The following is a 14,422-nucleotide window of genomic DNA, read 5'->3' on the forward strand; positions in this document are numbered from 1 at the left end:
TCTGAAGTTTGATGGATCCAAAATCATAAATAGCTATTTAATTTTTTTTTTTTATTTATACATTTTTTTATTTAACTTAGACTTAATTTTTTACTTGTAAATTAGTCATATCATCATAAAAAAGTGAAGTGGGGGGGAGTAGAGAGTAGTGACGTAATTCTCTACAGTTTATCTCACTCGGGAAGAAGTAAGCGTTTATTAAACAGGGAAGGAATTTCAGATTGGTTCAGTAGTTATGAGATACCCCGGAAAAAGAAAGAATAGACAACAAACTCTTTTGTATTATAGTGTAGATTGACATTACTACTGCTAGGATATTGTTGTCTTTACATATAATTGCTTTTAAGTAATATACAGAGCTATTTTAGTTGCAATTTTTTTAATTTTTATTCTCTCTTGTTATTTATGAAACGTTGTTGTTATACAGTTACGATGAAATGCTAATATTTACGTAGTATGTTCATAATTCACAATTCGTTTTAACTTTTTATTTGAGAACATATTCTGCTTCCGCTAACACTAATTTCTGTTCAAACTAGTGGGAATTTTCTTAAAACCAGTTCATTTATGGTAAAATTATAGTTTAAAATTTGTATTTATAAATCATAATATCTATGCCTATGTTGTTTTTTTTTTATTACGATATCATTTAAAATTCAGAAACCGCTAGACCTATCTGACTGGATTTGTTTATTGTATTTAGCGAATTTTGAGGAAGGTTTTGTATTAAAATTTATCAAAATAACTTTATTTTTGGATGAGCATTAAAGATTAAATACAGAGTTTGTTGTATTTTACAACGCGAAAAATTTCGGTTTTCAGATTTCAACGGAAATATTAATTTTGAAATCCCAGAATCCATTTTGACTAGTTTCGGCGTGACGTCTGTACGTACGTATGTATCTCGCATAACTCAAACGATTAGCTGTATGATGTTGAAATTTTGGATTTAGGACTGTTGTAAAACCTATTTGTGCACTTTCCCTTTTGATTGCAATCAACTGGACCAAAAGTGTCCAAAAAAGCCCAAAATTTAAAAAAATTAGATTTTCGACTTTTTGTTAACTGCAGTAATAAGCCCTCATTGAGAGCTTTTCATCGATTTATCCATAAGTGGTACTTATTTTCATTGGTTCCAGAGTTACGGCCAAATAAAATTTTAATCAATGAAATATTTGGCTTAAAAGGGGAAGGTTCAAATCAGAATTCATCTCCTTTTTTTATTTAAATATATTGATTTATTAATAATTATTAATCTCAGATTGTAAAAGCATTTTTACGATAAATAATAATAATTCAATAATAACCATAAAAAAAATAATAAAATGAAATAAAATTTTATGTACTTTTAAAAAAATGTGTGTATGTAAAATTTAATAAGCGTACAAGGAAACCACGTGGTGTCGTTAACAGATTTTTTTCTTTTAGTAATATTTTAAGTTCTGCCTTCTGCAGAGTTACAGTTTCCCCGAATAAAATGATTCTGTATTTAATTAATTAAAAATGGGTAAAGTGTTATATTGTTATTAAAAATTTAATAAAACATTTTCTTTCACAATTTTTATAGCTAGGCAAATCGTAATTTTTTTAATGAATTCAGCGTAATATAAATTTAGAACTTAAAAAATATATTTTTTTAATGAGGAAACTCTTCTTGTATTTCGTAAAATAAAAACTATTTTTAAACAATTTTTTTTTTTTTAGAAATTTTATTATCGATAGAACGTTGTGTTGCATTATTTTACAGCTTTTAAGTTTTTGTGAATCAAATTTTATTACATAGTAAATATTTGGGAGAAAAAAAAATATTTTAGTTAAAAAATTTAAATGTAGAAAATAACATTTTAAACAACTTGGTTTTAAATTTTTGTTTTCATTTAGATCGGTGTTCATTTAGATGTTCTCCTTTGGAAAAACTATATTTATTATTTAGCTGAAAATATATTTTAACAGAAAATTGCACGTGGTGTAAATTAAAAAAAATAAAATTTTAATGGAAACTTTTTAAATGTCAAATATAAGTTTCTTCTTATCTTACGGAAGCTTATATATATATATATATATATATATTTTTGTTATGATAAAAAAATAGAATCCATACTATTTATAAAGGGGAAGAGGTTTTTGTTTGTTCGGGATAAACAGAAAAACTTCCTGATCAATCGCAACCAAATTTTTACTCATGTTTCTTGGCATAAGGGAGAAGGTTTTTAGAAATATTTTATCTCGAAAAACTTGAAAAATAAATGTTTATGTGGTAGTGAAGATTTCCCAGTTTAAGACTAATTTTAATGAATTGTGAACTGTGACTATCACTGTGTGAGCTGAATCATTATGAATATCCAAAAACCAATTTATAGATTTTTTGAAATTCCGAGTTTCAAGGGTTAAAATGAATTTTTGAATTTTTTTCGAAATCCTGTTATTTTTTTCATTTCTCGGTAACAAATGAAGAATCAACCTGGTTTTTGGTGAGTGCACTCTTCATGTCAATAAACCAATTTCTAGATTTTTGAAATTCGACCTTGAAATGGAAAGAAAGAAGGTAAAAATTTTTTTGAAAAATCATTGTAAATTTTCCCAATCCCGACTATAGTAAATTAGATATTCAGTAGATTTGGGTTTGCAAATAATCTTCAGGTAAATATTTAAAAACAATTTTTTTTATTCCGATTTTTGTAACTGGTGCTAAAGTATACGGCGTTGTGGCTCAACCAGCACAGCCACTGTTACTGTATGTGTGACTGGCTGCACTTGACTAAAAAACATAAAATAAAAAGATTGACCGCTACGGGAAATGTAAGTAAACGTATAGCGCGGGCGAAACTGTGACGGGGAGTTATTATACATATTTTAACGAAACTTAAATATATATTTTTTTCGTTCAGCATAAATTTTAATAAAAAATTTAAAAACACAAGAATTAAATCAAATGTGAACCAATTATAATACAAAACGTTTTTTTTTTCATTTTGATTTAAGTAGGATTCTCTTCCCGATTATAGATAAAAATTGGTTACCGGTGAATATCGGTTTTTCTACTTAGCCGTATTAATAAACTAACAGAAATAATAAGTTTCTAAATAAAACGAATTAAAATAACCAAATTTAATTAAACCTACCGGGTTAGTTTAGTGGTAAAATCGTCGTCGTAAATCAGCTGATTTCGAAATCCAATTTTTCAGGTTTAAATCCTAATAAAGGTAGTTGCTTTTATTCGGATTTGTTTACTAGGTAGTGGATTCCGGTGTTCTCTGGTGGTAGGGTTTCAATTAACCACACATCTCAGGAATGGTCGGCCTGAGTTTGTTCAAGAGTAATACATTTAGTGGTACAGTTAAATTTCACTAATAAGTCGATAACGACTAATTGTTGATGCACTGTACATAAAAAAAATTAATCATTTAAAAAATTGGTATTATTTATTTTTACATAGTCATTTTTTATTATTCTATAAAAGAAAATGATTACGTTTTTCTTTATCTCTCAGTTGCATTATGCTATACTCTAATGATAGTGTTTAATTAATTGCATTATATTATTCAATGTGTTATTCAGTTTGATATTTAGAAAAATATTATCACAATAGTCGTCATGTATTTAATATAGTTCACGTTCCATGATGGTTCCTTGATGGTTTTTTTTTACCGACTTTTTTTAAAAAAGTACGGTATTTTCGGTCGTATCCTTCCCAGTAGTCGGGGGGAGGGGGGATGAAATTAAATTTTCTTTACGTTTTAAGGTATGAAAAGTACGAAAATATCATTTCCTTATATCTCGAAAATCTTCAAAACTTCTAGATCAATTCCATTGAAATTTAAATAACCTCAATTTTAAATTGAGGTCACTGTACCTTACGTATGTACTGCGTTGTACTCTAAAATCAGTTCGTTTCTGATTGCGAGATACTGAGGGCGTTGGAAACGAAAAGTCGGTGTTGCGCAGAACTGCGAAAGAATTTTTTTTTTAATTTGTTGAATGTTTGTGGGATAATAATTTTCTCTAATTCTAAGCTAATGAATTACCAACATCTTTCTGTTAGATGATAGCCTGCAATTATTTTTAAGTAACCTACAGTTATATATGTAATTATTTTTTTAATAAAAATAATGATGATTTAATAATAATTTCTTTTTGTTTAATGATTTATGTTTATTTTGGACTAATTATCTCGTGACTGTTTTCTATTTGCTATGTTAATACTTAACTAGGTAACAGTGCGTTGTATACTCAAGCATAATTTATTTAGTTTTTTTTTTAGTGCTACATTATTGTTAAGAAATTAAAATTATGTTGAACTGTAATTATTGCGGATGCTCCATAATTATATTTTTTCAGGTTATATATACCATTTAAATATTACCATTTTCAGTTGTTTTTTTTTCTAGTTAACAATCATTTTGTCTGTTAATAGTTATAATACTACATACAATAGACTAAATACTGTTAAACTATTTCTTAAGTTAAATAAAAATGTTTTATTTGTGCATATACATTGGTAATACTTTACATTGGCAATACTATGCATGGTAATTGGTAATTAAATCCGTTTTGAATTAAGTCAGTTAGTTCTAAGTGCTTTTTAATTGATCAGTTTACAAATTCTACTTCCACAACTATTAGAACATGTACCTTTGTGACCGATATTATTTTCCTTTTATTAATTTTTTTTAAAACGAACTGTATAAATTGCACAGGAAGTCCCATAAGTTTCTATATATATACACTCATGCAATACATAAAAATAATAAATACATTCATTAAAATAAATAGAAATGCTTTTCATTAAAAAAGTGTTTATTTTTCCTGTGTATGGAAATTTATGGGACACTGTATTACTTATTTTAGTGTTTTTTTTTTGTTTTTTTTTAACCTCCGGAACCACCGTTAGGTATTGAATCAGAGGATAAGATGAATGAGAAGTAGCGTGTGAGACTGCCATATCTGACCGGTATTCCAACCCGGGACCTCCGGATGAAAGGCCGAGACGCTACCACTCTCGCCACGGAGTCCGGCACTATTGTAGTTTGAATAAAGCTTATCTGGAATAAAGCTTTAGTTTGAATAAAGGTTATTTGCGGCAAGTTGATGAAGAAAGAAGCATTTGGAAAAATATAGTTAAAAGAATAGACAGACTTACAGGCCACATATTAAGGCATCCTGGAATAGTCGTTTAATAGCCGTTTAATATTGGAGGAACAGGTAGAAGGGAAAAATTGTGCAGGCAGGCAACGTTTGGAATATGTAAAACAAATTGTTAGGGATGTAGGATGTGGGGGGTATATCAATATGAAACGAGTAGCACTAGACAGGGAATCTTGGAGAGCTGCATCAAACCAGTCAAATGACTGAAAACAAAAATATATAAAGCTTATCAAATTCTAAAAAAAAGTAAGAAAAGCAGAGAACTGCTACAATATCTAGCAAATGATTAGTAAATTTATGTTAATTGGCAGATTAATTGTATTTAATTATCTCCGTGTTTATTTTTATAGTAATTACATATGTATTTACCCCTTGTCTTTTATTGTTAATTTTTAATTACAAATGGTTATTTTATGTTAATTATCTGTTATGTTTGTCATAACTGTTTTAGATTACCGTTCTTGTTGGTAGCATACTGATTACTAAGATTTCCTAAGATAATCATGTTAAAGAATGGTAGATAATTGTGATTTTTAATGTTTATTAAACACTTATGGTCGCCGGCCTCCGTGGCGCAAGTGGTAGCGTCTCGGTCTTTCATCCGGAGGACCCAGGTTAAAATTTTATATATTTTTTCATCTTTTTTTTAATTGTTATTGAATTATTATTTATTGTATTTTTTTTTACAATCTGAGAATAATAATTATTAATAAATTAATATATTTATATTTAAAAAAAAGCAGATGTCGGATTCTCGCCGATGTGTCTTCACCTTATAAGATTCAAATATTTCATTAATTAAAATTTTATTTGGCTATAACTCTGGAACCAATGAAAATAAACGCCACGTATGATGTATCGTTCAAAAGCTCCCAATGAGAGCTTATTACTGCAGTTAAGAAAAATCCTCTTTTTGGACACTTTTGGTCCAGTCGATTGCAAGAAAAACGGGAGGTGCACAAATAGATGTTACAAGAGTCCTAAATCCAAAATTTCAACATTCTATGGCTAATTGTTTTTGAGTTATGCGAGATACGTACGTACGTACAGAGACGTCACGCCGAAACTAGTCAAATTGGATTCTGGGATGGTCAAAATGGATATTTCCGTTGAAATCTGGAAACCTAAATTTTTCGCGATCAGAATACTTCCTTTACTTTGTACAAGGAAGTAAAAAAGGGGAAAGATATTTTGGTTGAAAAAAATTAAATGTACGCGAACATTGAAAAATAATTATTTAACAGTTAATGTAGTAACTTTAGAATTTTATTTTAAGTGTCCTTTACGCGGGTATAAATTCTAGTTAGGTTAAAAAGCATCCAAAATTAATATTTTATTTAAAATCCTTTAATAAATACTTTCTTAGCAAATAGATTTGTTTGCCAATAAATTGGCAAACAAATTTTATGTTTGTGTTAATACAGCCGTATTATTATCGTATTATTGATATATAAGTTTTTTTTTAGTGTATACATTAATAATAACGGCAGTAGTTTAATATAAAACGAGATAACAATTCAACATTCCAAAGTACATTAGTAATACAACTGTTATTATTATTATTATAAAGTATAACTGAAAACTTGATTACTTTATGTATATATGTTGTCTAGTGAAAGTATAATACCATACAACATTTTACTTGGTTATTTAATTCCAATATAATCTCGATTTAAATTTAATATCTGTCTAATGTGATAGACCTGCGCTATGAATGCAACAAACTGTTTTGGCGATCGACTAGATTTTTTAAAATTATATTTGTTATTATTGTGATATCATATTAAAATTTAATACATAGATTTTGTTTTTTAAAGGAAATTGTGGCAATTTAGATAAAAATGAAAATAGGCAATTCATAACCAGTATTGCGGTCACACGTGCTTAGTTTGATAAAGCTTTTTTTTAAGCGGGATATGCAATGTTTGGTTTAACGAAATAAATGCTTCTTTTAATTCTAGAGAAGAATAATATTTTTAAACATTTTATGCACTAATTTTGTTAATATAATTCGCTTTATTTCAAAGATCAGTCAGTTGTACCGGAAATTTATTTGATTTAAATAATTAGTTTGTAATTCTAGAATCCTATACCGATATTAATATTCTAGAATTTTCGCAAATCAGAATTTTATAGACTAAAAAATTATACCAAATTTTAAGCATAAGTCCGCTTCGTTAAAATATTCCTGTATATCATATTTTTTTTTTAAAACCAATTAATGTTATTCTTTTATAGAAATTGTTTCTTTTTACTTCCTTGTACGAAGTAAAGGAAATATTGTGATCGCGAAAAATTTCGGTTTTCCGATTTCAACGGAAATATCCATTTTGACCATCCCTGAATCCATTTTGACTAGTTTCGGCGTGACGTCTGTACTTATTTATCTTTCATAACTCAAAAACGATTAGTAGTAGGATGTTGATATTTTGAATTTAGGATTGTTTTAACATCTAGTTGTCCACCTCCCCGTTTGATTGCAATCGACTGAACCGAAAGTTTCCAGAAAAGCCCAAAATCCAAAAATAGGATTTTGTACTTTTTCTTAACTGCAGTAATAAGACCTCATTGAGAGCTTTTCAACAATGTGTATCATAAGCGGTAGTTATTTTCATTGGTTCTAGAGTTACGGCCAAATCAAATTTTAATTAATGAAATATTTGGATCTTACAAGGTTCGAATTCGACTTCATCCTTTTTTCTTTTTTTTTAACTTTTTTTTTTTTAAATTTAAGTATGTTGATTTGTTAATAATTAACTTCTGATGGTAAAATTTTTTTTATGATAAATAATAATTCAATAATAATAGTAAAAAAGATTTATGAAAAAATATCACAAGTTATTAATGAATTAAAATTTTACGTACTTTTCATTTTAAAAAAATATGTGTATATGTAATTTAATAGGCGTACAAGGAAGTCATATGGTGTCCACATCAGATTTTTTTCACATAAGTTTTATTTTTTTGTCTCATATTTATATAATTTGTTCAAAATATCTTGGTTGTTTTGTGTATATATATATATATATATATATTTGTCTTTTTCATTTGAACATTAATTTTTAATTCATAAGTTCTTAAATAGACACCAATTGTTTTTGCATCTCACTACTATATAGAGGCTGTTATTTTTGTTTGTTCCCGATAACTGCGACAACTACTAAACCAATCATTACGATATTTGTAGCTTTCTTATGATTCTCGAAATATTTACCACAGTTCAGACCTTATCAATCTCATTACTGTATAAACAATAAATAAATAAAAATATGTATAAATAGATAAACCAGAACTTCTTTTACTAAATTTAATGTTGTTTTTGCTAATATCGATTTCTTCTGACAGTTATTATCTGATTTACTAAATTTATTGTCATTTAATATAAAAGATCACTTTTTATTATTATAGTAATATACGTAAAAACAAATTAGTTTGATAATAAAATTATAGTGAATAACGACTATTTACATATTTAATAAAGTTTTAATGGTTTGAGGAATGTTGAATTCCGATATCAAAATCGACTTCTTCAGAAATTTATTTTATGTGTTTTACTAGATTAATAACATTGTCTAACCTGGCGGCGACCCGCGAGAATTAATCTTCAGGTTGTAATGTAGATTCTTATATTCTGAACTAAGAGTTTTATCAGAGTAGCCATACACATAGTTGGCATAGATTCAACTTTTAATTTGGTATTAATATATTCATAACGCCTAGATCGGCTAGGCGATTTGAAAAAGTATTATTATTCTTTTATTTTTTTAATTTTTTTATTTATAGTCACATCAACAATTTGAAGTCATTAGCGACTTATCAAGATCTGTGTGAATATACAGATTAATGTATTAAACGTGTAGTCTTGAACAGACTCAGGCAGACCATTCCTAGGACGTGAGGTTAATTGTAACCCAATCACCAAAGAACATCGGTATCCATGATCTACGAGTAGTAACCAAATCGGAACAACCATTATTAGGATTAGGAAGTCTCGACTTCGAAATCAGCTGATTTACGAGTTTACCACGAGATCAATCCGGTTGTTTTAAATGTTTTACTTAAAATACGGGTAATTCACAAAAACACTTTTATATGAGAAATGTACTTCCTTATACATGTGGTGAGAAAATAAATAATGATAAGATGTAAAAAATACTGCGAGGCGTGACCTGAGGTTCGTGAAATGTTTTTTTTCTCGCAAAACTACTTCTGAATATTAATATGACATCATTACGGTATGATAATCCAATATATACGCTATAATAGTTTTTAGTGATGATGGAAAAAATAAATATATTGACTCCCTCCGTGGCAGAGTGGTAGGGTTTCAGCCTTTCATCTGGGGATCCCGGGTTTGAATTCCGGTCAGGCATGGCATTTTTTCATACCCAAAAAATTTTCATCTCTATATTAACGGGTAGAAGCTTCTCTGGCGAATTAATTCATTAACAAAAAAAAAACTTTTCAACCTAGATTATGTAATTTTTCGTTAAATAAATTCCAATAAAGAAGTTTTATTTTAATTTTAATAAAATATTAATTTTTTTAATGTATTTTTTAATTTTCTTATTTTTTAATTAACGAAAACTTATAAAAATTATTCTTGGCAATGAAATTTGTAATTTTTTTTTTTATCAATTTGCGTTTTATTTTAATAGGTAAGATCAAAAATTTTGCATTTAATAATGGCTATGAATAAATGGAATGAAAATTTTACTTTTTTTCTCTCCAAAGATCAGTAAAATACTATCACACCGCATAAAACATTCCAATCACTCAAACGAGTATGAATTACATTATTTGGTAGTTTGCTCTTTTTTTATCTGGAAGAAACTTAATAAATTCCTACCAGAAGAACTTCAACTACAAAAAAAATCGGTGTATTTAGTAAAACTTAAGCGTTTAATAAACTTTATTTTTATAAAAACATTATTAAATTATACATACAAGTCGAATTGATAACTAAGCTCTCTATTTAGTCTACTGTTAAAAAAAATAAAAATGGATGGCCACTTATCATTTGAGAATATTTAGATAAAAGTTTCTTCCACATAAATGTTCAGAATAGTCTTCGTGAATTATTTATGTATTATTAAAGTTGCGACTCTAAAATGTCTCTAAATTGGTTTTATTAAAAAGAGATAGGTTTGTAATAAATTTTTTGAAACATTTAGTACAATAATACAAAGTCCCTGTGCTTAGAAAGAATAAACTTTTGATATAAAGACTTGCTTCCTAATATTTTTTTTTTATATAAATATAATGATAGATTATTATGAGTTCGAATTATCTACATCATTAAATATTCCATATATTTAGAATTTTTGATTACTTTTCTTTTTTAATATATTGAAACTTATGTACAGTTCGGTTCTTTAAAAAAAATATTATTTTTATCTATAAACTGCATTAATATTGATTTTATTTTGAATTTAATATGTGATTTATTGTTTTTAAGTTATAAATATAATTATAAAAAGCTGACTACACAGTTATTTCTGATACACTGCTTACACACAACTTAACTTAAAATATTTATAATTTTATTTAAATATAATATTTTTTCGTTTATTTAATTCAATAATTCTAACTAAAGCGCGCGCGCATATCGTATTTAATTCGCGCGGTTGTATGTTACTAGCGGCGACGGTTGACACTAATTTGGGGTAGCCGCGCCCTAGTGCGTTAAGCAATTAACGCACTAGGTACCGAGCGATCGTGTTCGAGATCGGGCCACACCGAGTTGCTTTTTTACGCTTAAAACTTCATTTTTTTAATTCTTCTGCTCACCTGTGACGTCACAACATAGTTATAGTTTAGAGAATTTTTTGGGGTGGAGCGATTTTGCGAAAAAAATTTGCAAATATTTTTATTTTTTAATTGTTAACAATTGGCCTTAGAAAAATATGACCTTAATTAGGCGAAATTTTAAGATAGTGAGGATGACCTTGCTCTACAACCTCACCCCTTTGACCTTTTAGGTTAAAAATTGAATGGCGTCAATGCTCCATATATAGAAGTAATTTGACTAAGTTTGGTCGAAATCGGTCAAGTAGTTCTGTAGATGTAAGGTGATTTAGAGGCCAATACCTAACATACGTACATACGAACATTAACATCCGAAAAAATTCCATCCGGTATTTTATGGTTCCTTTCATATCTAAACGTCATGATCCGGTGAAAACTTCATATGCCCAAATTGGACCGATTACAATGTTTTCCCTTCTAAAGCTATAACTCTGCTATAGCACTATCTAGACTGGAAAGTAAAATGTATAGAACGTAATCTGTATACGAGTATATAAGATAACATGTCCTGACTGATAATCAACGCCGAGCAAATACTATAATCGATGAAAATTTGTAGACATGTTCTTCTTTCGGTGTAAGTGCCCACTAAGAAAGGATTTCTTTTGAATTTCGAGTAATAATGGGATTTATTGTTTTTTTAATTTCTCGGTAACAAAAGAAGATATAATTTGATACTTTTTAACGCAATTATTTTTTTTATTTCTCTGATAAAAGGAAGATATCAGCATTTAATTTTTGGTATATGTAATCTTCATGTGATTATTTATAAACCAATTTGTAGATTTTTCGAAATTCGACCTCGAAAGGAAGAGAAAAAGGTAAACTATTTTGAATAATGATTGCAAATTTTTCCCATTTCCGACTATACTAAAGGAAATAAATATTCTATGAATTTGTACTTGCAAATATTCTTCAGGTAAATAAACGAATAAACGCCATTTTCGGTTTTTTTTTAATTTCGATTTTTTTAAAGGGTACGACAGTATACGGCGCGGCGGCTCAATCAACACGGCCATTACCATTGTTACTATTTTTGCGACGCGATTTGCTGCACCTGCCTCTGGTTATTTGACTAAAAGAAAAACATGAAATAAAAAACATTGACCGCGACGGGGTAGCTAGAATGCGTATAGTGTTATATTATGGTTAAAATAGTTTTCTGGGCATTAATAATTTAAATCTAAGTAAATTAATAAATACCGTATTAAATTAATTAAAATTCTATTAGGACTACAGGAAATCAGTTATAAAATTAAATAATTATATCGTTTTATTGTTTGTATTTATTAAATAAAATAATTATCCTTCAAAAGTTTAAAATATACTGATTGTTTTTAATGAAGAGAAATTATGATGCACCGATATGCTCGCTAGTACGCATAATTGCATTCGTTGTACAATGCAGCGGAGCTAAACGCTTTTATTGCTGACAATATCCCTGTGTTTTATGTTAACTTACATTCATCCGAGTTCTCGTTCATATTCATTTCTTCTCTTTCTTTCACGCCGATCGTCGTGTCTTTCTTACTTCTTCGTACCAGTTCTCTATATTACGCTCTTCGTCTTTCTTGTTACAGTGACCTTGTAACAGTCAACGACTTTGTCAGCTCTCCCCTCTTTATTTCTCTCATCCACTGGCTTATGTTAGCTGCATTCATTGTATCATTAACTTTTAATATTTATACTTACCTACTTAGTAAACACTACGTAAAACGTATATCGTAGCGACTGATGAACGTAGTTTATGTATATATACATATATACGTACGTTTATGTTTATGTATTTAGTGTCTTGTTAAGTATGGTTTTACATTTTAATATATCATAATATTATTATAAATAACTATATAATTTATTTATACATGGTGTACACATACGTTGTATCATGTTTTGTTTTCTAATGAATACTATTTTACAATTAAAAATAATGAGATAAAATATTAATAATGATAATAAATAATTATGAAATAAAAGGTCATGTAAAAACTAGTAACATTTTTTCTCATATAGCTTTCAGTAAAACATTGAATACGGGAGAAATAATTGATTATATTAAAAAATAAATAAAAAAAAAACAGTTGTCGATTTTTCCTGTTATGGTCCCGGACGTCATTTACACACGCATATTACAACGAAAAAGATGAAATGATTGATTGAATTGATTGTGAAAAACGTGTCCTATATCCTTCCTATAAATTAGGTTCTGTTATCTCAATTTTATTGTATTAAGGTATTGTTTTTACTATAGTTTATTTTTTCTTATAAATAATATTCTGATAGATGTTTCATATTTAAAAAAAAAAAGAATTTTTCTCGGGCAACTAGCAAGCCTACGCCGTTACAGTTCCTAACTTCTTTTTTTTATATTGTAAGAAATTAGTAATATAATGTGAAAAAAAGAAAAAGCTCGAATGGCATTAAAGATCACTAGTAGTTGTAGTAATTATAATAAAACAGGTCACATCTGTTTATTTTGACGTCTTAAAATTAATGTAATGTTCGGGTTTTATCCGATCGATAATTTTGGATCTGTGTATAACATAAATTATAGAATAGCTGTAACAATCATCTTAAAAGTATCAGTGTTGTAATATTAAACATAAATTAAATTTTAGAAAATACGCTATTTTTTATGTTGATTTAAACTAATTGACCGGGTGTAAAATAGATGTACTACCGAAAAATTTAGCTTATTTTAATTGTACGGATTCGATGAAAGAGTTTAATTTTAAATTTAGAAAATATTTTCGAGTCATTAGTCGAAGTAATGGAAAACAATAATATTTTTATGAATTAAATTTTTGTAAAAGATTCCTAATATTCTGTTAATTATTACTTTGTAAATTATAATGTTTTTATTCATTTAGTTAAAAATAAAAAACATACAAACACACAAATTTATTCTTTGATAATCCATTTTGTTCATAAGTTCATCAGGTCATTTCAACCTGATACAGTTTAATTAGTTCTGACTACCAAGAACATTAGTAATCAGATTCACTTAATAGAAGTTATTTTTAACTCGATCTGAAGCCATGTATATGGATTGTCTGAGAACAGCTGTTATTGGTTATTTCTAATTTAACCCTCGGAATTTCTCGAAAAAAATAATGTACTCTACGTTCTTTCCTCTTTGCAAAAAATAGTTTGTTGGTATTTATTCGCTATGGAGACAGTATTAACATACAAGAAGACCTTTTTTATTTACTTTGCGAAAATTATTTATTTTTTTAGGTATAGATCTACAAAAATTAAATTCTAAATTTACTGATTTACATCATCTTTATATTTTCATTGAATTAGATTTTATTGTTACATTTTTGTTATACACGAGATAAATATTAAAAATAAAACCATGACTGCAAAAAAAAAATCGCTGACAAACATTGCCCTTTAATATAAGATAATTACTAATATGGGATGATTAAAAAGCAAACGAGTGACAATTTTGTATATAGTATTTTTT

General features: G+C 27.8%; 1 protein-coding gene across 1 annotated transcript in view; it reads left to right on the forward strand.

Moving 5' to 3' along the window:
- The window catches only part of LOC142325115 (uncharacterized), a 231,613-nt gene that overhangs the window by 78,693 nt on the left and 138,498 nt on the right, over positions 1-14,422 (forward strand). The gene's annotated exons all lie outside the window — the stretch shown is intronic.

This window comes from Lycorma delicatula, chromosome 5 (genome assembly GCF_047948215.1).
Source record: "Lycorma delicatula isolate Av1 chromosome 5, ASM4794821v1, whole genome shotgun sequence".
NCBI classification, from domain to species: Eukaryota; Metazoa; Arthropoda; class Insecta; order Hemiptera; family Fulgoridae; genus Lycorma; species Lycorma delicatula.